At 46.6% G+C, this 22223-nt stretch overlaps 1 protein-coding gene and 1 long non-coding RNA gene across 7 annotated transcripts in view; one reads left to right on the top strand and one right to left on the bottom strand.

The window, feature by feature from the left end:
• The window catches only part of LOC135249104 (uncharacterized), a 26207-nt gene continuing 3984 nt past the window's right edge, over nt 1-22223 (bottom strand). For 2 of the 4 annotated variants that reach the window (XR_010328563.1, XR_010328562.1), the window contains exons 4-6: nt 2619-2688; nt 2462-2533; nt 1-263 (exon numbers count right to left, since the gene is read on the bottom strand). This is a non-coding gene — a long non-coding RNA (uncharacterized LOC135249104). Of the gene's footprint in view, nt 264-2461; nt 2534-2618; nt 2689-2769; nt 2886-22223 lie in introns of those variants that run through there. The other 2 variants (XR_010328565.1, XR_010328564.1) reach the window with 1 other exon arrangement.
• Nucleotides 11669-22223, top strand: part of kcnj16a (potassium inwardly rectifying channel subfamily J member 16a) — a 17388-nt gene continuing 6833 nt past the window's right edge. The window contains exon 1 of one of the 3 annotated variants that reach the window (XM_064324381.1): nt 11669-11768. The gene's annotated coding sequence lies outside the window, so the exon portion shown is untranslated. Of the gene's footprint in view, nt 11769-11956; nt 12223-18408; nt 18790-22223 lie in introns of those variants that run through there. The other 2 variants (XM_064324382.1, XM_064324379.1) reach the window with 2 other exon arrangements.

Genomic DNA, 22223 nt, shown 5'->3' on the forward strand with positions numbered 1-22223 from the left:
TGTGTGCAGTGTGTCTAAGCTCTGTCCTGTGTGTGCAGTGTGTCTAAGCTCTGTCCTGCGTGTGCAGTATGTGGTGAACATGCAGATTCTGTGTCACAGCTCCCTCTGTGGCTGGTTTCAGCTGAGGCAGCATTACTGCAGATGGAGGAGAAAGAGTCCTGCTTGCACGTGGGCCCTGAGGGCACGGAGTCTCAGCGTGCAGTCTGAGGTCCCCACCATTCCTTCCTCTGTCCTGCAGTTGGACTTATTTGGACAGAGGAAATCTAAATAGAGTGCAATTTTTGGAAGATGAGAATTCTGGCAAATTCTGTGAAGCTTCGTTTTTTCAGTTGGAAATGGTATCATTTCAGCAATATCTTTTTTTTAGAGGAGAGATGGGAATGAAGTCATTCCATTTTTATAGTTCTGTCTCTTTCTTGCTCTCACTTTCAACCCCTAGACAATAGATACCTAAATCTAGCCCTCAAATCCAAATCTGGCCTTGATTTTCTTTTATCCCAGGTAATAAACTGAACAATTAGTGCTACTGTTTGGCCAGACCTTCACACCTGACTCCCAGATAAAGGGAGGGTGGAAAACCAACAGTTCTAAGCCCCCAAGGACAGTGAATATTTTACACCCTACAGGCCACACACAGCACAGCAGAAGAGCCAGTGACTGCTCATGGTGAGAGCCTTTACTGCGTATGTGTGGGAATGTGAGTCATGACCCCCCAGCCCCCCAACCACCTGAGTACAAGTGCTCTAAGAGCCAGTGTGTAAGTGCACTAAGAGGCTGTGTGTAAGTGCTCTAAGAGCCTGTGTGTAAGTGAACTGAGAACCAGTGTACAAGTGCACTGAGAGCCTGTGTGTAAGTACACTCGGATTCTTTGTGTAAGTGGACTTTGTGTAAGTGCACTGAGAACCAGTGTGTAAGTGCTCTAAGAGCCAGTGTGTAAGTGCTCTAAGAGCCTGTGTGTAAGTGGACTAAGAGCCTGTGTGTAAGTGCTCTAAGAGCCAGTGTGTAAGTGCTCTAAGAGCCTGTGTGTAAGTGAACTGAGAACCAGTGTGTAAGTGCTCTAAGTGTCTGTGTGTAAGTGGACTAAGAGCCTGTGTGTAAGTGCACTGAGAGCCTGTGTGTAAGTACACTCAGATTCTTTGTGTAAGTGGACTAAGAGTCTGTGTGTAAGTACACTCAGATTCTTTGTGTAAGTGGACTAAGAGTCTGTGTGTAAGTGGACTAAGAGTCTGTGTGTAAGTGCACTGAGAGCCTGTGTGTAAGTACACTCAGATTCTTTGTGTAAGTGTGGTGGATGCAGAAGCAATCTGGCTCAGGCTCTGGGAAACCCATGTAATGGGACCGGTTTGATCCAGACTCTGAAGCAGGGCCGGTGTTTGTGTGCCCCAGAGCTGTTTGGGAGCAGCAGGGTACCCCTGAAACCCTGCAGGTCTGGAGCACTCCGGCATGCACCCTCTGGACAGCCCAGGGCTGTGATGGAAAAACCAGACCTGCTAGTGTGTGTGTGTGTGTGTGTGCGTGTGCGCGTGCGTGTGTGTGAGAGTGTGTGTTTGTATAAGTGTGTGTGTGTGTGTGTAGGTATTTGTGTATGAGTGCGTTTGTGTAAGTGTGTGTGTAGGTATTTGTGTATGAGTGTGTGTGCGTGTTTGTATGTGTGCGTGTAAGGAGTGTGTGTAGTGTTTGTGTGAGTGTATGAGTGTGTATGTGTAGGTGTTTTTGTATAAGATAAGATACAAGATGCTGTGTGAATTGTCTAGTTACTTTTGGTCCCTCAGAAATGAGGGAACTATGTAAAAATGGTTGTGTTATCTATGTAGTTCACCCTGTATGGATATACATACCAACAAACCAAAGTTCGCAGTCTGTACCATAACATCATATTCATTGTTTTATTTAAATCCTATGTGCTGCAGTACAGACCCAAAACAACAAAAATTGTGGAACCGTCCAAATATTTACAGTCTGTGCTGAAAGGTTGTAAGTATATAATATTGTGTGTTTGTGTTGCATATGGGACATCTGGATCTGATTAGCAGGCATTCTGCATGCTGGGGTCAATTCCCAGTACGCACCTCCACAATGAGAACATTTACACTGCAAACATATCCCCTTCCCCACTGCACACATCCCCCCTTTCCCACTGCACACATTTCCCATTCCCCACTGCACACATCCCCTTTCCCACTGCACACATCCCGTTTCCCACTGCACACATCCCCCCTTTCCCACTGCACACATCTCCCCATACCCACATCTCCTTCCCCACTGCGCACACCTCCCCATACCCACATCTCCTTCCCCACTGCACACATCTCCCCATACCCACATCTTCCCATACCCACTGCACACATTTTTCCATACCCACATCTCCCCTTCCCCCATGAGTAAGAGACAGAGAAGCAGCATGTAACAGCATGAAAAATGTCTTATCCCTTCAGTGGTAACCAAGCCCAACTGTGCTTACCTTCAGTACTAACCGTGAACAGTCCTGCTTAGCTTCACCATTCAGTTGAATCATTGGGTCGAGCTGATCTGACTGGTTAGAAATGATTGATTACCTGGCAAAAGCGGGGGGGATTGATGTATCTATAATTCAGCAGGTTAACACCAGAGTGACCTACCTGGCTGTCCCACAGAAGATGAGCTGCTGTGCCAGGCATACACAGATTAGCATGTGGGTTAATAACTCTCCTGCGGGCACAGGGAAGGTGGGATGGAACACAGTGGCATTTCTTCAAAACAAGTGTGGTGACGTGAGTACATGATGCTGCATACAACTTTACAACTGAACAGCCTGTTTCTGTTGAAAAAGGGCAGGTGCAATCACATCTATATCCACAGACTGTAGAAGTAAAATCTTGTCAGATATCCAGTTTTTAGATCACCACCTTTGAGAAACAGACAAAATAATTTTGTGTCACCATTGGAATGTATCTGACTTCCCTCTGTCTCCTTTCCCCTCCACAAACATCCTTGGCAACATCCTTGGACAATTAGGGTCACCGGAAGGTCGTCTAAATGTATACAAACCTGGAGATGCCACTCTTTTGAAAGTATTATTATTTTATTATTGAAGACACAGGACACTCAAACTATAAACTCAGAGACCCCATGTGGCTAAAGAATGCACAAAACATCATCTTCCATTTTCCCTTCCTAAATTTGAATGCAATCTGCGACATTTAATTGAGATCACAGATTGAAAATGTTAATGTCTCTATAGATACTGGTTGTTGAGGCCAGGCAACTGAAATCTACATTTTTCAGGAGCGGTTCCGGTTTCAAATGGGAACCAACGCAGTGCGATTTGGTTTTGTTACATGGAAATTATTTTGCTTGAACGTGGAGATTATAACCTGCTGGCTTTAACAGTCATTTGTTGGCAACAGTCACCTCTGTTGTTGGAAGCAGAAATAAACCTCCATGTTTTTTTCAGAGGAAGTTCACAGTTCAGACCACCTAACATATTCATGTAAGACAATTAATCTTTTGATATCATAGTGCTTAGCCCTGCTTCCAACAACATAAGGCTACTTCAATATATACATTTGTCAGCTTTCAGATAAAACAGTCTTTGCCTGACCCATCTCCCACACACACCTCCAACCTTCCACACCTCCACCCAAATCAGAGGAACCACGCTATGCTTCTTTCTTCCCCTCTCTTGCGACACCATAAAATGTGGACCTTTTTCTATACATTATTAAAATTTCTGAGTACTTAACTTCAGTCACTTAAGATCTGTTGTGGTGGACATTTGGGGGGGTTGGTATCTGCCATTGCCATCTGAGGAATCTTAACCTTGCATCTGGGCCTTGTGTTGCTTGGTGTTTGGGGCGACATAGCTCAGGAGGTAAGACCGATTGTCTGGCAGTCGGAGGGTTGCTGGTTCAAACCCCGCCCTGGGCATGTCGAAGTGTCCTTGAGCAAGACACCTAACCCCTAACTGCTCTGGCGAATGAGAGGCATCAATTGTAAAGCGCTTTGGATAAAAGCGCTATATAAATGCAGTCCATTTACCATTACCATCCATTTGTTTGGATGGTCTTACTTTTTTTTTTCTTACAAGCCATCCTGAATTTTTACATTTTCATCCCTAACGTTTTGGAATATTCTGCTGTCTTTTAGTTTTTGCATTTTGATCTTGGTTTTCTTGGGACTATGAGAAGTTTTAACTGTTTATGCACGCTAATGAGTGCCAGATGTCAAACATGGGTGTTAGTTGTTAAAACCCCTGGATTCAGAACATAAAAACATTTTACTCAATTCTCACTGTCCTGACAACCTCAAGATAAAATAGTGAATATGTACAACAAACATATAGCTGATTTTGCAATACATGAGCAGAGCACGTATTTGAGTTCGTTTATTGTGAGTGTGCATGTGTGAGTGTGTGCGTGTGTTTGAGTCTGTGCGCGTTTGAGTGTGTGTGTGTGTGTGTGTGAGGGGTTTCTGCCGAGGGGGCATACAGATTGTTGAATCTGGTCGCATCCTATTTAATTATTTTTATAAGAGGAGTAAAAAAGTGAATGGAAACTATGCGCATTCCACACATCCCAGGAGGCCAGAGTGTCAGCGGACCTGCAGTGAGAGCACGTTTACAGTACACACCACTGACGCCAGGGATTATGGGAAATGAGAAACAGAGCTGAATAAAAAGCTATGTTCTACATGTACCTGACCTTTAACCTCAATCTGTCTCCCAAAACACAAGCACAAAACAAACACGCGCACACACAAAACCAACACACACACACACACAAAAATGCCCGAGTTTGGTTTTCATCTCCTCTCTAAATACCTACACCTTTTCTTCACTTCACTTCACTTTAAGCTGGGAATGAAGAGTCCCCCCCTTGTCTCACCACCGTTGTTCCCCCTCGTCCCCCCCATCCCCCACAGACTGAGAGCATAGTGCAGTTTCTTGGCCGGATGGCCTGGATCTGGCACTGAGGGCTGCAGTCCCTGTTTGGTAGGAGCCAGGTCACTCCACATGAGCACAGATCACAAAACCTTGGTCCAGATGCAGGCAAGTACGCCTCAACCACATTTACAGCCGCGCCTCAACCACATCTACAGCCGCGCCTCAACCACATCTACAGCTAAATCTCTAACACACCTGCAGCTAAACCTCAATTATATCTACAGCTAAATCTCAGCCACACCTGCAGCTGTCCCTCAACCACACCTGCAGCTACATCTCAACCACATCTGGTGGAAAGATGTGTTTGAGTATGTAATGTGTTTGGCACACACAGTGGATGTGTTTCAGAATGTAACGTGTTGGGGATTCACAGTGGATATGTTTGAGGACGTGACGGATGTGTTTGAGTATGTAACATGCTTGGCACACGTGACGGATGTGTCTGAGTAACATGCATGGCACACGTGACAGATGTATTTGAGTATGTAACATGCTTGGCACACGTGACAGATGTGTTTGAGTATGTAACGTGCTTGGCACACGTGACGGATGTGTTTGAGTATGTAACATGCGTGGCACACGTGACAGATGTGTTTGAGTATGTAACGTGCTTGGCACACGTGACGGATGTGTTTGAGTATGTAACATGCGTGGCACACGTGACGGATGTGTTTGAGTATGTAACATGCTTGGCACACGTGACAGATGTGTTTGAGTATGTAACATGCGTGGCACACGTGACAGATGTGTTTGAGTATGTAATATGCGTGGCACACGTGACGGATGTGTTGGAGTGCAGCTGACCCCTCAGGTCTATTAATACAAGCAGAAATATTCTCATTATCCTCCAGGCCCTTCAGGTTGTGGTGACTCTACAGTTTAAGTATTTGCCGGTAGGTTCTTTCTTTGCCAAGAAATACAGAATAAAATGGCAGAGAGCTTTCATTAAATAAGAAACAGCCAGTATTCATTTCAAAAGAATGCTTAGCAGCGAGCAGCCACGCACCATCAGAATACCAGCACAACTGAACTCTGCGAGTCAGACTGGTGATTCAGACTCGAGACAGAAAGCCAATCCTGTCCAATAACTGATTCCAGTCTTCTGTGAGAGAGTGATTTATACAATGTAAAAGTCATCATCACAGATCAGTTTTACTTTGCCAAAACGGAAGAAATTGAATAAATTACACTGGCCAGAAGCTTAATTAAAGACTCTGAACACACTGGTTCTCACCTATCCCCACGCCTACCTGTTTAAATTTATTTACTTTATTTAATCAGTATTTTAATCAAATGTAGAGATGAGAAGCACAGAAGCAAAATGCTTGTTCAAAAACAAACTGACTCAACCAACTCAACTGACTCAACTGACTCGCATTCCAAAAGTTACAATAAATATTGCGCAAGCTCACTGTGAACAGTCTAGCGATAGAGCCTTTTCAAATAACACTTTGGAGTCATTTAGTAATGGTGGGAAAATATCATGGAAAATATTAGCTAAATGGAAAATATTACAGGTAGAGTTGGAACCAAATTGACATTGTAATTTTATAACTAATGCATCTGAACTTGACAAAACTTCCAGCAAAAAAGGTCTCTACACCCTTTTCTCTCTCTCTCTCTCTCTGTCCCTCTCTTTTTCCACACACAGACACAGACACACACACGCACAGCCCTTTCCCTAATGAGCAGGCAGTCATTGAGAGCACGTGCTGCAGACTCAGCCCAACACCAGCAGCCCACAGTCTGGGGGCTCATCACTGATCGATCGATCAGAAAGAAGTGAGGAGGTCAGGCAGCGATGATGGGAATCGTCCTGGCAGCGGAGTAGGCTGTGAGGTCTGCATAAGAAGAGAAAGACAAAGAGAAAGAAGAAAAGAGGAGTCAGGAGGAGAGGGAGAGAAATGGAGAGAAAATAGAGGGCACTGGCTCTTGAAACCCTGTTTTATTTCATAATCAGTTCAATGCATAATTTCTGTAGTTTTCTTCTGCAACTGTATCCACACCCAGAACCAAACAAAACACAAACAAGAAAAAATAGAAGAAAAAACAACAAGACTGAAAAAGTCTCAAATGTCAATAACCAATTTTCCTTCGTTTACTGAACATAAGCACTCCTACATACACTTTCAAAATTGTGTAGACTAACAAACAGTAAGTTGATTCTATTTTAAGTCTAAAACTTGTCAGGAAACATATCCAATAGCCACAACACCACATCTGTTGGGTCAGTACTGTCCAAAGAGAGAGATGGGGGTGGGGGAGGGGGGGGGGGTAATGGACCAGACACACAAGTAATGACCTGCAGCTGTAATATATCACTGTTGAGGATAAATATGTAACTATATAAGAAATGATTCATGAACGCTACCGCTTGTGTGGGGCATCTCAGCACCTCTAACCTGCTCAGAGTCTCAGAGCTCTAACCTGCTCAGAGTCTCAGAGCTCTAACCTGCTCAGAGTCTCCCAGCTCTAACCTGCTCAGAGTCCCAGAGCCCTCGAGTCACAAGCTCTACTGCTCAGAGCTCACCGCTCAAGTCAAAGCTCTAATCTGCTCAGAGCTCTAACCTGCTCAGAGTCACAGAGCTCTAACCTGCTCAGAGTCACAGAGCTCTAACCTGCTCAGAGTCCCAAAGCTCTAACCTGCTCAGTCACAGAGCTCTAACCTGCTCAGTCTCAGAGCTCTAACCTGCTCAGAGTCTCCCAGCTCTAACCTGCTCAGAGTCACAGAGCTCTAACCTGCTCAGAGTCTCCCAGCTCTAACCTGCTCAGTCACAGAGCTCTAACCTGCTCAGAGTCACAGAGCTCTAACCTGCTCAGTCTCCCAGCTCTAACCTGCTCAGTCACAGAGCTCTAACCTGCTCAGAGTCACAGAGCTCTAACCTGCTCAGAGTCACAGAGCTCTAACCTGCTCAGAGTCACAGAGCTCTAACCTGTTCAGTCTCCCAGCTCTAACCTGCTCAGTCACAGAGCTCTAACCTGCTCAGAGTCACAGAGCTCTAACCTGCTCAGGTATCCAGCTCTAACCTCTCAGTCACAGAGCTCTAACCTGCTCAGTAGTCTACTAGAGCTCTAACCTGCTCAGAGTCCAGAGCTCTAACCTGCTCAGAGTCACAGAGCTCTAACCTGCTCAGAGTCACAGAGCTCTAACCTGTTCAGTCTCCCAGCTCTAACCTGCTCAGTCACAGAGCTCTAACCTGCTCAGAGTCACAGAGCTCTAACCTGCTCAGAGTATCCCAGCTCTAACCTGCTCAGTCACAGAGCTCTAACCTGCTCAGAGTCTCAGAGCTCTAACCAGCTCAGAGTCTCAGAGCTCTAACCTGCTCAGAGTCACAGAGCTCTAACCTGCTCAGAGTCACAGAGCTCTAACCTGCTCAGAGTCACAGAGCTCTAACCTGCTCAGAGTCACAGAGCTCTAACCTGCTCAGAGTCACAGAGCTCTAACCTGCTCAGTCTCCCAGCTCTAACCTGCTCAGTCACAGAGCTCTAACCTGCTCAGAGTCACAGAGCTCTAACCTGCTCAGAGTATCCCAGCTCTAACCTTCTCAGTCACAGAGCTCTAACCTGCTCAGAGTCTCAGAGCTCTAACCAGCTCAGAGTCTCAGAGCTCTAACCTGCTCAGAGTCACAGACCTCTAACCTGCTCAGAGTCACAGAGCTCTAACCTGTTCAGAGTCTCCCAGCTCTAACCTGCTCAGTCACAGAGCTCTAACCTGCTCAGAGTCACAGAGCTCTAACCTGCTCAGAGTATCCCAGCTCTAACCTGCTCAGTCACAGAGCTCTAACCTGCTCAGTGTCTCAGAGCTCTAACCAGCTCAGAGTCTCAGAGCTCTAACCTGCTCAGAGTCACAGAGCTCTAACCTGCTCAGAGTCTCAGAGCTCTAACCTGCTCAGAGTCACAGAGCTCTAACCTGCTCAGAGCCACAGAGCTCTAACCTGCTCAGAGTCACAGAGCTCTAACCTGCTCAGAGTCACACACACAAACACGCACACACACATACACATACACACATATGCACACATGCATGCACACACGTGCACACAAGCCACATTTCCATTAAATTGTCAAGCGAATTTTAAGCAAACTTTTGAAATATCACAAAAAAAATGAAAGATTTGAGAATTAAGAGTGTTTCCATTAACTGGTTTGGAGCGAATGAACCAGGCTACGCAAAGCGTAGCTACGTCAGAAGTTGGCGGTATAGGCTATGTTACGCATGGCTGTAATAAACAGAGTAGAAGAAGAGGTTGCAAACCGGAAACAAAACAAGTCTACGAGCGAAAAACTATAGCGAAAAATGGAGAGAGTTCTTCAGGAATTACTTTCAGTTGGGCAAGTTGTAATTGTTCTTTCATGTCAGCTAGTATTTGCCATGTTTCATGCTGCCCGGAGACGAAGAGAAAGAAATGCAATGATTCTAATGCACGCAGCAAGGGCCATACGACAACGGAAACAGCTGATCAGTCATGTGACTTAAATGTTCGCTACGTCAGAGCTTATTTGAAAAAACTGTTTCCATTTCTCATTTTGCGCATTAACTAGTTTTCGAAAAAGGCAAAAACCACCTCAAGCGAGCGTAAAAACTTTTTTGCGAATTTGAGGTACTTCTTGCGCATTTTGCTGTTTCCATAAATAGCGAAATGCGTAAAATGCGCATCAAAATACATTTATGGAAACACGGCTACAGAAGCACGCACGCACGCACAAACACAAATTATGCAGTCGATCCAACAACTAAATGAGCTGGTATGACTTCAAGACAAGGATATGAGAACCAGGAAAAAATGAGCTCCACAAGATTAATAAACGGGTCTGAAATGCCGCCAGCATTTCAAGATGGGGGGGGGGCAGAGCAGAGCACACAGTTAAAGTAAGAAGGTCAGTCCCTAATCACACAGGATGCTGTGAGCACACAGTTAAAGTAAGAAGGTCAGTCCCTAATCGCACAGGATGGGGGGGGGGGGGGGGGGGGAGCAGAGCACACAGTTAAAGTAAGAAGGTCAGTCCCTAATCACACAGGATGCTGTGAGCACACAGTTAAAGTAAGAAGGTCAGTCCCTAATCGCACAGGATGCTGTGAGCACACTGTTAAAGTAAGAAGGTCAGTCCCTAATCGCACAGGATGCTGTGAGCACACAGTTAAAGTAAGAAGGTCAGTCCCTAATCGCACAGGATGCTGTGAGCACACAGTTAAAGTAAGGAGGTCAGTCCCTAATCACACAGGATGCTGTGAGCACACAGTTAAAGTAAGAAGGTCAATCCCTAATCGCACAGGATGCTGTGAGTGCACAGTTAAAGTAAGAAGGTCAGTCTGTATTTGCACAGGATGCTGTGTTACTTCAAGCACAATACCAGGACAGTGAGCGCAGTTAACTTTCACAGAAACATGAAGCATAAAGGAACACACTTCATTTCAGAAATAGTTACACACAGCAGCCACTCACATATTAACACTGACGTCATGCCGTAAGCAGGCACTCAAGAACTTTAGAATTTAATAAAGAAAGAGATGAACATACAGGCCCCATGCACATAACATGGGAAGAGAATGCGTTGATTTGGTAAAGACAGTTCAGTGGTGCAAAGGGGGGTGTGTGACTGAGGGGAGGGGGGTCGGGGGTGTACGGGTTGAGGCCTGGAGGGCTGCTGTCCCTGAGATAGTCCCGTTAAAAACAGGAGGTGATGTCAGAAGGCAGGAGGAGGCTGTGATGGTATTATTATGACAGGTGGTGTTGTGTGTGTGTGTGTGTGTGTGTGTGTGTGCGTGTGTGCGTGCGTGTATGTGTGTGTGTGTGTGTGTGTGTGTGTGTGTGTGTGTGTGTGTGTGTGTGTGTGGGGAGGGGGGGAGGATTAGTGTGTAGTTAGAGAGCACAGAGATTAATGTGTAGTTACAGGGCACAGAGATTGGTGCGCAGTTAAGAGGGCACAGAGATTAGTGCGCAGTTAAGAGGGCACAGAGATTGGTGCGCAGTTAAGAGGGCACAGAGATTGGTGCGCAGTTAAGAGGGCAGAGATTGGTGCGCAGTTAAGAGGCAGAGATTGGTGCGCAGTAGGCAGAGATGGTGAGTTAAGAGGGCACAGAGATTGGTGCGCAGTTAAGAGGGCACAGAGATTGGTGCGCAGTTAAGAGGGCACAGAGATTGGTGCGCAGTTAAGAGGGCACAGAGATTGGTGCGCAGTTAAGAGGGCACAGAGATTGGTGCGCAGTTAAGAGAGCACAGAGATTGGTGCGCAGTTAAGAGGGCACAGAGATTGGTGCGCAGTTAAGAGGGCACAGAGATTAGTGCGCAGTTAAGAGAGCAGAGAGATTGATGCGCAGTTAAGAGAGCAGAGATTGGTGCGCAGTTAAGAGGGCACAGAGATTGGTGCGCAGTTAAGAGGGCACAGGGATTGGTGCGCAGTTAAGAGAGCACAGAGATTGTGCGCAGTTAAGAGGCCAGAGATTAGTGCGCAGTTAAGAGAGCAGAGAGATTGATGCGCAGTTAAGAGAGCAGAGATTGGTGCGCAGTTAAGAGGGCACAGAGATTGGTGCGCAGTTAAGAGAGCAGAGATTGGTGCGCAGTTAAGAGAGCAGAGATTGGTACGCAGTTAAGAGGGCACAGAGAAGAGTGTAGTTAGAGAGCACAGATATTTGTGCACAGTTAGTCAACACAGATTTGTGCAGTTATAAAGTGTAGAGATTGGTTAGACTTTGCTCTCACTGGATCTGTGCCTACGGGGGGTATATAAAATCACATGCAAACACTAACAGCTGCCTTAGTGGCCGTCAAACCTGCACACCTGCACACCGGCCTGGAGCTACCACCCACCCCCATGCAACACCAACCATCGAGCAGGACTGGGCAAAGTAAGTGTTTCAGTGTCCCCATTTCACCACTGCAGTATCATCAAGTGAAATTACTTCACAAGAGAATTCAGAGACGCTGTCACCCTTTCACTGTTGCTGTGCATGGATCGATCTCGCATGCCCCTTTCTTTGAGCTCAAAAAGTGCCAAAATTAATAGATTCTTGTTTAGTTTGTGCTGGTTTGACCTCTGTTTGAGGGTATCATGTGCAGGCATGTTAAAAAGTACACAAAGATACAAATTAACTTGGGGCCAACTCAATTTAAAAACTGTTTAACAGCAGGGTTCCTGTAGGCAGGAAAAGATAAAAAATCACTTGTAAAAAGGAGTGCAGGTTAGGGAAGGAAAGCCAGAAAGAAGGGGAACGTGAGAAAAGAGAGAAGATGAAAGCAGACGCATCAAAAAGCAGGACGGACTCAGTGGGGACGTGACGGGCCAGCAGGCAGCAGCTGATAGTAAGAATGTTTAACCTGTTCAGGGCATAGGTGTCTTTTCAGTGCATAGTACCTGTGTGTTCACTGTGTACTGTGTGTTCAGTGTGAAGGTTTATCCAGTGCGTTTGCGTTCCATGTGTACTTGTGCATTCACGGCGCTGGCGTCGTGTTGAGCGCGTACTCGTTTCATTTTCCGTGTTATGGGAAGGGAGAGTGGTGAATGACTGAGCACATGCACAAAGCTGTTCGGTTTCTTCCCGTGTCCTTCTGAAAACCAGTTTTGAAAGTGACTATGTGGACCTGCACAAAGAGGGGTGTCTGACTGCCTCCTCAGAAGCTTTGGGGACCCCTGAGTCTACTGAAGAGATTTTGTGACCCCTGATTCTGGTGTAGAGATTTTGGGACTCCTGTCTCTGTTGTACAGATTTCGGTACCGGTGTCTTTGCTGTAGAGATTTTGATATACCTGACTCTGCTGTCAAGATTTTAGGACCCCTCACCCCCGGTGTAGAGATTTTGGGACCCCTGACTCAGCTGTAAAGCTTTTTGGACCCCTGACCCCAGGTGTAGAGATTTTGGGACCCCTGCTGTAGAGATTTTAGGACCCCTGACCCCTGATGTAGAGATTTTGGGACCCCTGACTCTCCTGTAGCTATTTTGGGACCCCTGACTCTGCTGTAGCTATTTTGGGACCCCTGATTCCACTGTAGAGATTTTGGGACCCCTAACTGCTGTACAGATTTTGGTGCACTTGACTCCTCAGTAATGCTTTTGGAACTGCTGACCATTTTGGTACCTCGGACTCTGTTGTAGCCGCCACCCCCAACGCCCCCCTCTTTTGTGTGCAAACTCAATTGTACAGACTGTCCAGCTAGCCCCGTCCAAGTGAATAACAACCAAACCACAGGGACACCAAGAGCATCTGTGGCCACATCATTTACATCCGAACATTTCTGTGCAGTTTTTTCGGAAGGTCAGTCAAGGACAGAGTGACCTGGGGGAGGCAGATCTGGGGCAGGAAGGAGAAGCACTGGGGGCAGGGAGTGAGTGAGGGTATTGGGCTGCACAGCACAGGGGTGAAGCCTGCTGCTTTACCATTGCTAATACAGTCCTAATACAGCCTGTTGATATGTCATGTACTCCATGGTAATGTAGGCGAAGGGCGCTAATTTAGCCTGTTGATATGTCATGTACTCCATGGTAATGTAGGCGAAGGGTGCTAATTTAGCCTGCTGTAAGGTTGTGTACTCCATGGTACAGTAGGCGAAGGGCGCTAATTTAGCCTGCTGTAAGGTTGTGTACCCCATGGTACAGTAGGCTAAGGGCGCTAATTTAGCCTGCTGTAAGGTTGTGTACCCCATGGTACAGTAGGCGAAGGGCGCTAATTTAGCCTGCTAAAAGGTTGTGTACCCCATGGTACAGTAGGCTAAGGGCGCTAATTTAGCCTGCTGTAAGGTTGTGTACCCCATGGTACAGTAGGCGAAGGGCGCTAATTTAGCCTGCTGTAAGGTTGTGTACCCCATGGTACAGTTGGTTAACGGGGCTAATTTAGCCTGCTGTAAGGTTGTGTACCCCATGGTACAGTAGGCGAAGGGCGCTAATTTAGCCTGCTGTAAGGTTGTGTACCCTATGGTACAGTTGGTTAACGGGGCTAATTTAGCCTGCTGTAAGGTTGTGTACCCCATGGTACAGTAGGCGAAGGGCGCTAATTTAGCCTGCTGTAAGGTTGTGTACCCCATGGTACAGTAGGCTAAGGGCGCTAATTTAGCCTGCTGTAAGGTTGTGTACCCCATGGTACACTAGGCGAAGGGCGCTAATTTAGCCTGCTAAAAGGTTGTGTACCCCATGGTACAGTAGGCTAAGGGCGCTAATTTAGCCTGCTGTAAGGTTGTGTACCCCATGGTACAGTAGGCGCAGGGCACTAATTTAGCCTGCTAAAAGGTTGTGTACCCCATGGTACAGTAGGCTAACAGCGCTAATTTAGCCTGCTGAAAATTTGTGTACCCCATGGTACAGTAGGCTAAGGGCGCTAATAGACCTATCAAGCTACCTCACGTTGAGAGACTGTCAGGTACTTGGGTTTTATTGACTTCAACTGCAGGGTGCTTCAACACAAAAGAGAGAGTTTACAAACTTTTTAAAAGCCTGAAAACATGTCATTAGAACACAATTACTTCAAGAGTCTAATAAAATGTTTTTTTTTGTTTGTTTGCACAGCAAACTCTGGCATGACACTCAGTAATCTGAGCGCATACATGGCGAAAGTTACAGGGTAACACGGTTCAGGTCTAAGATTATTCAAAGGAAGGACTTACGAGGTAATCAAGCAGCTCATAGTGGAAGATGTTGGCAAAGGGAATGTTATTTATGTAGGTAATTATTTACAGTGATGCACCCATCAACTAGCCATATAACTGCCCAGAACTACAGAAATGAGAGTGCAAGAGAGACAGAGAGATGCCATGCATTACATTTGTTTGGCAGACGCCTTCATCCAAAGTGACAATAAGTGCATACCGAAGGTCATTGGAACAACGACAAAACGTCTAGTACAATTCTCATTAAGAATAAGTTATGCATAGCCAGGAACATCAGGTAAACACAGTGAACATACGCCAAGTACAGTTTGCAGGTCAAACGTTTTGCTTGCTTAGCTTTCAGGTGGTATTTGCTGAATCAGTCACCTGGTCTCTAGGTGCTACCCACATGCATCCTCCTGCACACACACACACACACACACACACACACACACGCCCGGCACACACGCACGCACACACACACACACACACACACACACACACACGCCCGGCACACACGCACACATACACACACTCACTGTCACTCACTCTCTCACACACACTCACAAACACACACTCATTCACTTACTCGCACACTCACAAACACACACAAACACACGCACGCCGGCACGTACACACACACACACATACAAACGCCCACACACGCATGCACACACACACTTTCACACACGCGCACACACACACACTCACTTTCACACACACACACACACATTCTTTCACTCACACACTCACTCACAATCACGCGCGCGCGCACACACACGCGCATACACACACACACACATGCACACAAACACACACACTCATGAAACAGAATGTAATCTCATAACCCAAAGGGCAAAGACAAAAGACAAAGGGCAGGTTCACATTAGACAGGCCTGCAGATGAGAAAGCAGCCAGTGCCTGTCCTAAGCCAGATTCTGCTGGTGTGTGACCTGTGCTTTCTGCTTTGTGTAAGGCTATGCATACAGGTTTGGACAGGTCTGAGACCTGAAAACTCACAGCACTGACCACTGCACAGCACATCACCAAGGGCACACACAGACTCATCGCAATATCATGTCAATTACCAAAGACCTACTCAATTCATTTAGCTGGATTTCAGCCCTTCTATGTGCTAATAAAGCCAAATGCAGCATGCTACATGCTAATACAAATATATGCAGCGAGCTACATGCTAATACAAATAGATGCAGCATGATACATTCCAATAAAAATGGATACAGCATGCTAAATGCTAATAGTTACATGAAGCACGGAACATTCTAATACAGCAACAGTGCCCTCAGAAAGTGTTCACCCCCCACCGATTATTTCTTCTGTTCCTACATTGCAAAGACAAATGAAAACACATTTCAACAGGATTTTTTACTCCAATACAAATAACTATAATGTCAGAATTAAATAAAGTATTTTGATGTCTTCAGAATTATTTAAAAAATGAAAAGCTGAAAAGAAAATCATGGATATACACATAATATAAACATAAATTGATACATATTCAACCCCCAGGGTATCAACAACACAAAATATATTACCCAGAGCCCCCTATTTAGATTTCAAATCCATCTGTTTTCAGAATAATCATCACTGACAGTGTGAGGTTTCACCTGAAACAGCAGATGAGGTCAGCCACACGGTTGCCAGTGAAACTCCGGTATTTAGCTGCTAGGAGGCTAAGAGCCGGAGAAAGATCAAGATCAGGCCATCCTACCCAACAGATTAGAAAGGCAATCAGAACAGAGACCAAGAGGCCATTAACAACACAGACACACTAGCTGCCTACAGCTGTCGAGAGATCAGCACACTATTCAGCACTTCTCCGATTCGGCACTGTGGGACAGCGGCGACTCTGAGCAAGGCCAACGTCCAGTCATGCCTGGAGTGTTCCAGAAGCCATGTGACAGATTAAGAGATCTTTTGGAAGAACATTTTTGGTCTGATGAGACTAAAGTTGAGCATTCTGTCTGCGAGTAAACCAAACACAGCCCATCTCCCAGGCAGCACTATCCCCTCCATCATGGCTGGTGGCAGCAGCATCATGCTGCAGGGCTGCTTTCAGCAGGAAGGGCCACTGAGGGCCAGAGGGACAGAGCCAAACGCAGGCAAACCCTTTGGGAGAATCTGTTTCAGTCCACAAGAGGTCTGTGTTTTAGACAGAGATTCATGTTCCAATAGGACAATGACCCAAAGCACAAAGCCAAAAAATACAAAGCAATGACTTCAAAACAAGGTCAGTATTCCGGAATGGCCCAGGCAAATCTCAGACTGAAATCCTACCTAAATTCTAGGAAAGTCTGGAGCAACTTTCCATGGAGGAATGGGAATAAATTCCAAAATCTAAATATGTAAACCTCATACGACATACCTGAGAAGACTCAGAGCTGTCATTGCTGCCAAAGGCTTATCTACAAAGCGCTGATCCTGGGGGAGGGTGTGAAAACTTCTGAAATTGAGAAATGCAAGTCGTTGTTTTTTAAAAGTTTTTTTGCCTCATTAACGTGTTGAAAGGCACAAAAAATATTTAAAGTGTTAAAATTTTAAGGTGTAACGGGGCAACATGTGAACTTTGTGTGTTTCTGTAGGCACTGTACCTGAGACAGTAACAGGGAAGGGCTGGATTTACAGGCTCGTTCATCTCTGGGTCACAGACTGTTATGAGACTGAAATGTGATGGAGTGAATGTACCTGAACCAGAGCAGAGAAGCACAGCCGATGCCGCGGCACTGAGCAGAAAGGCAGAGTTAGGGTTAGGGTTAGGGGTTAGGGGTTAAGGGTTTAGAGGTTAGGGGTTAAGGGTTAGGCATTAGGTAATACAGAGGTAGATGAGTTTAACTTGTGCAGCAGGAAGAGAGAGAAGGGTTTCATCCACCACTTAATGGACGGCGCTACAATTAACTGTCAATCATTCTCTGAACCAATTGAAAGACTCTCCTGTGCACCGAAAAATACATTGATCGGTCCAGAGTCTGTAATGGCATACAGTAGCTCCAGCGACTTTTTTTTGTGGTTTAACAAATCCTGTCACCAGTTTATCCTCCCTTAGTCCCTGTGTCACCGGTTTAAATATTACAGACCCCTCAACCTGCCAGACAGCTCTGAGAATCCACAGAGCCCCAGAGCCACACTGAAAACTCACGCTGGCTGAACATGTTGATAATTCCCACATTTTTCTCTCTCTCGCTCTCTCTCTCTGGACGAAAGGATTTGTTGATTTGTCTCTGTGTTTTCCTGAGGGGTTGACATAGGGAAGGTCACATCGAGCTGTTCCAGAACGTTCTCTTGCACCATTCCAGGCCCACCTAGTGACGCAGGTAGACACAGGCCAGGTTCACCTGGGCCGGTTTTTTTATTTATTTTTTATTTTTTATAGAGGGTTTTTTCCTCTATAAAAATGCTCCACATTGACAAACAACAGGCAGGAGGGGAGGAGAAAGCCAGAGAGGAAAGAGGAGACATGACCCTCCACCCCCCCCTCCACGCCCCCCCGCTGAGAAAGCTGCCTCTCCCTCCCGCTGAATGAATGTTCAGGGAGGAAAACAAGGGAGAAAAAGAGAATGAGAGAATGGAGAGGTGTATATCCTCTCTCATTCTTCTGTTCTGAATATGTGAACAAAGCACTGGTGTCAGTCAGCCTCTTCTAGGAATGGCATGACTGGGCTGCCCCCCCAAACCCCACCCCACCCTGAGCGTGGGCACTTAGGGCAATTACTCTTTAACTTTGACTAACAATTCAAACACTGTCATAATTCCTTTATTTCTTATTAACGCTTGCATTTACTTTAAAGTTTTTTTTGTTCTTTTTTTAAAACATGCTTTTAATTATTGATATTTAGGGACGAATGCTGATTGAATGCCAGTCACAGCGCACTGTAAGGTGATGTCATGAGCACCAGAGTCCAACAGTATTCAGGACATGCCAACCCAGGTGTACTGAGGTCGCTATGGAAACACTGGACAGACAGAACTCCGTATTCCTGTCAACAAAAAACTGTAAAGACCATGTTTATTGTGAAAAGGACTGAGTTTATGGTCAAACATACTCGCTCTCTTTCTTTCTCTCTCTCTCTCACACACACACACACACACACGCACACACTCCTCCTCCTCTACTTCCTGATTCTGAGCTTGGTGCTAGTATGTACCTGCGATTCTAGCCGGGCAACTTCAGTCTCAGTGTCACCACTGCCTCTGTCCTGCAGACACACAGACAGACAGACCCTTCCTCACTGTCAGTGCACCTGTACAGGTGTGGGGAACAGAGACGTGCCCAGGTAAGGCTCAGCTCCCGTGTGACTCTCTCTTTCTGCTACTCGCACACTGGGATGTGTAATGCTGATAAGAAAGATTGTTTTATTGCTAAATGGGTTATATTGACGTGCATTGTCTTTAATGTACAATATTCAAATACAGGGCTGTTATTGTGTAATGGACATTCAGATACATTTGCAGAATGTTGCTTTATGGCAAAGTACAAAAACATTGCCATAACTACAGATTTAATGAGACTGAGTATGTGTGTTTTTGCATTCATATTTTCCCCATACCTTTGTATGTGTGTGCATGTGTGTGCATACCTGTTCGTATATGTGTCCACATGTATGCCCAAATATGTGTGTCTATCTGTGTGTGTGTGTGTGCGTGCATGTGTGTGCGTGAGTGTGTATGTATGCGTGTGTGCATGTGTGTGTGAGTGTGTGTATGTGCGTGTATGTATGTGTGTGTGTGTGTGTGTGTGTGTATGTATGTGTGTCTGTCTGTGTGTGTGTGTGTGTGTGTGTGTGTATATATGTGTGTGAGTGTGTGTGTATGTGCCTATGTGTGTGTGTACATGTGTGCACAGGAAAATCACAGAAGACCTGACAGGTTTTGTATGGTGAAGAATACAGGGCCAGTGCCCCAGATCTGTAATTACAGAGCAGCAGGATGGAAAGGGCTTTACTGAGCCCTGCTGCTAGGGAGCTCACCTGCGTTGAGCCAAACACCTGAACAATGACAGGGTTCTGTTACCTGTGACGTGAGCTGCTAAGGCCACACAATGGTACTGAGGGCCTCTCGGGGGGAACAGACCCCTGCTGTGCACAGAGGGTACCCCTCACAGACACGCTAACGCGCTACCTCGCTACAACTCCCTTACGCAACCACGCTATCGTGCTATTATTACACCACACTAATTTCCTACCCTGTTACAATGCTAACACGCCACAGGCTAGGACTCCATTACTCCGTCAGGCAACCTCGCTATCACTGAGCCTATCACACAACTAAGCTCTGACCACCTGCTACACTTCCAGCCACCACTGCCACACAGCCTTGCTTCAAAACTATACCTCTAACTACGCTAGCACCAAACTGCAGCACCATATAATTAGCAGGCTAACCCTCTAACATGCAGCTACGCTAGCACCAAACTGTAGCACTGTATCACTATCAGACTAATGCTCTATCATGCAGCTACGCTAGCACCAAACTGTAGCAGTGTATCACTATCAGGCTTATGCTCTAACATGCAGCTATGCTAACACCAAACTGCAGCACTGTATCGCTATCAGGCTAATGCACTAACATGAAGCTACGCTAGCATCAAACTGCAGCACTGTATCGTTATCAGACTAACCCTCTAACATGCAGCTACGCTAGCACCAAACTGCAAGACTGTATCATTATCGGGCTAATGCTCTAACATGCAGCTACGCTAGCACCAAACAGCATCACTGTATCATTATCAGGCTAATGCTCAAACTCTGCTCCCACACACACAAGCACACACGCATACACACACATGCTGCACTCACACACAGCAGACACGCACACACACACTCACAGACGCACGCATACTCACTCACACTTGCATTCACACACACTCACCCACACACAGCAGACACGTACACACGCACTCACAGGAGCACGCACACACTCACACTCACACACACAGGCCCACATAGCAGCAGACAGAGCAGTAAAGCCTGTGTTTTATAAATACCAGTGTACTGATCTTTCAAACACACTGCCTCCCCAGCTGCTGTTACAGGGCTACAAGGGCATAGCTCTAAAAATACACCTGCAGGGCAGTGTCACGAACCACGAGTTTACAGGCTGTAATGCTAGGCTGATCAAAGCACTTTACCTGGAATATATTTCTCTACCTGGAGCCTGAAGAATAAAACAGGCAGCCACTTCCTGCCCCAGCACTTTACCCCCCCCCCCGCCCTTAGTCGGAGGGTTGCCGGTTCAAACCCCGCCCTGGGCGTGTCGAAGTGTCCTTGAGCAAGACACCTAACCCTAACTGCTCTGGCGAATGAGAGGCATCAATTGTAAAGCGATTTGGATAAAAGCGGTATATAAATGCAGTCCATTTACCATTTACCGTGCTTTACCAGCTCTGCTCATAGTTCTTCTCTTTAACACCGTTAGAATAACAAGCCTGCTCCGTCTCTCTCACGCAAACACACACACACACATACATTCATACTAACACAGACACGCTCACACACTCCCTCACTCTCACACACAATCACTCACACTCTCTCACACACAGTGACACACACACTTTCTCTCATACACATACTCACACATTCTGTCTCCCTCTCTCTCACACACTCACACACACACACACACACACACATTCTCTCCCACACATATATACATCAATTCGCTCTCAAAGATACACATGCATTCTCACACACAGTCACCCCCTCCCTCTCGCTCTGCCTGCCAGCCCCCTTCTCTCTTGCTCCCTCCCCCCCGCCTCTCCCCCCTCCCTCCCTCCCTCTCAGTGACATTAGTCGTTATGCTTGATTACTGCAGCAGGACAGCGGTGACAGGGCTCATTACAGCCGTGTTCCGGCCCGGCCCAGTGATTACTGCTGCAGGTTAAATATTAGCCTGGCGGAGCCTCCATACGGAACTGGGATCGGATAAAGGTCGTATGCCAGGGAGAGGGGGCAGGTCTCGCTCCACCAAACAGAGAGGCTGGCAGAACGTTATTTGCGTGTTAACAGGCGTGTAACAGGCGTGTAATATGCTGGTCAGGACCTGCGGCAGAGTGGAAACAATGTGACCCAGAGTCACTGAGAGCCAACAGTCTGCTCCTTAACAATATCACCCACAGCCAGCCAGAGCCAACAGCCCACTCAACACTGTCACCCAGAGTCACCCAGAGCCAACAGCCCACTCCTCAACACTGTCACCCAGAGTCACCCAGAGCCAACAGCCCACTCCTCAACACTGTCACCCAGTCACCCAGACCCAACAGCACACTCCTCAACACTGTCACCCAGTCACACAGAGCCAACAGCCCGCTCCTCAATATTGTCACCCAAAGCCAACAGCCCACTCAACACTGTCACCCAGAGTCACTCAAAGCCAACAGCCCACTCAACACTGTCACCCAGAATCACACAGAGCCAACAGCACACTCCTCAATACTGTCACCCAAAGCCAACAGCCCACTCAACACTGTCACCCAGAGTCACCCAGAGCCAACAGCCCACTCCTCAACACTGTCACCCAGAGCCAACAGCCCACTCCTCAACACTGTCACCCAGAATCACACAGAGCCAACAGCACACTCCTCAATACTGTCACCCAGAGCCAACAGCCTGCTCCTCAACACTGTCACCCAGAGTCACCCAGAGCCAACAGCACACTCCTCAATACTGTCACCCAGAGCCAACAGCCTGCTCCTCAACACTGTCACCCAGAGTCA

Source organism: Anguilla rostrata, chromosome 2 (assembly GCF_018555375.3).
Source record: "Anguilla rostrata isolate EN2019 chromosome 2, ASM1855537v3, whole genome shotgun sequence".
NCBI lineage: Eukaryota > Metazoa > Chordata > Actinopteri > Anguilliformes > Anguillidae > Anguilla > Anguilla rostrata.